The sequence below is a fragment of the Cryptotermes secundus genome, unplaced genomic scaffold, assembly GCF_002891405.2.
Source record: "Cryptotermes secundus unplaced genomic scaffold, Csec_1.0 scaffold1411, whole genome shotgun sequence".
NCBI classification, from domain to species: Eukaryota; Metazoa; Arthropoda; class Insecta; order Blattodea; family Kalotermitidae; genus Cryptotermes; species Cryptotermes secundus.
In genome coordinates, this window is record NW_019735481.1 from 89,291 (window position 1) to 90,997 (window position 1,707).

The 1,707-nt window shown below is 38.7% G+C and overlaps 1 protein-coding gene across 8 annotated transcripts in view; it reads right to left on the reverse strand.

The window, feature by feature from the left end:
• The window catches only part of LOC111869451 (WD repeat-containing protein 7), a gene marked incomplete at its 3' end in the record, with an annotated part of 95,361 nt that overhangs the window by 80,975 nt on the left and 12,679 nt on the right, over window positions 1-1,707 (reverse strand).

Genomic DNA, 1,707 nt, shown 5'->3' on the forward strand with positions numbered 1-1,707 from the left:
AACGCGCTATCTGTGAAGAGGTATTTGGCAAAAAACAACATTCCAGTGATGGAACATCCACCGTATTCTCCGGACCTAGCACCGTGCGACTTTTTTCTCTTCCCAAAAATCAAGTCTGCGCTGAAAGGGACCAGGTTCGAGTCCGTGGATGCAGTGAAAGCAAAAGCGACGCAACTCTTGAAGAGCATAACACAAGATGACCTGCAGCACTGCTTCCAACAGTGGAAAATTCGCATGGAGCGGTGTAGGGATCGGGGAGGGGACTACATTGAAGGGGATAACATTTCGACTGTCTGATTTTTTTTTAATAAAGGGTTAGAGCATGAATCTGGTTTCTTTATTGCCACACCTTGTATACTAACTTTTACGTTTTTGGACAACAGAAGAGAAGACAAAAGGTTCTGGACTGAATGGTAGCAAGCATTACCCGAGTTCAATCGCCTCTTAATTTCCTCCTGAATCATGTTTCGATCTGTTATCAACGTTCCCAAATATCTGAACTGTGCCACATTTTCAAAACATCTGTTTCCTATCTTTATGTCATGATTTTGTCCTGCATTTTGGTGATGAGATAGTAACATATACTTAGTTTTCTCTGTGTTTACTTCTATACCAACCTCATTACTTGTGTCAATTAAAGTGTGTGTGTTTGTCTTTATGGTATCTACATTATCATACAGTAGATTCACATCATCGGCATAGACCAACAGCTGATGTGTCCCGTTTAATTTCAGTCCCACCTGGTTTCCCTGGACCTTCCTAATTGCATATTCTGAGGCAAAGTTGAAAAGGAGTGGCGACTGAGCATCTCCTAGTTTTAGACCATTCTGGATAGGAAATTTATCAGACAAATGTTTACTTATATGGACTTTAATATACATTTCGTTTCAACACATTTTAATTAACCTAACTAGTTTCATGGGTATCCCAAACTCTATTAGAATATTGTACAATACTTCCCTCCTAACTGAATCATAGGCTTTCTTGAAGTCTATGAATAGCTGGTGTACTGTCTCATTGTACTCCCATTTTTTCTCCAATATCTGACGAATGCAAAAGATCTGATCTGTAGTTGATCTGTTACATGGAAACCCACACCGATAATCCCCAATAATTTCATCTATATATGGACTTAACCTTGAAAGAAGAATATTGGACAAAATTCTATATGAAGTTGATAGCAGTGATATCCCCTGATAATTACTACAGTCAGTCTTATCACCATTCTTGTGAACTGGTACAATAGACTCCTTCCACTGATTAGGCAATTTTTCCTTATGGCACATAGAAGTAATTAGATTGTGGATCTTAGAACGTAATATTTCGTCTCCTGCTTGAATAAGTTCTGCCGGAATTTGATCACTACCTGGCGATTTATACCATTTCAATTTTGCAATAGCACTTTAAACCTCAAAAGGGCTAGGATCAGGTACTAACGGCTCAGCTGTATGGATTTCTGTCTGCCTAACATCACTGACCCTATGTACATTCAATAACTGAGAGAAGTAGTTCCTTCACCTATTCAAAATGTTGTGGGAATCTGTAAGCAGATCACCATTCTCATCCTTCACTAATTTACTGCTAGGCTGGTAAAGTCATTTATTCCTCTATACAGGTCTCTAATGTTCTTATTCTTACTGTTCATTGCAAGCTCATCAATTTTGTCTTTCAGATATTCCCTCTTTTTATTCCAGAAATGCCTGCTGG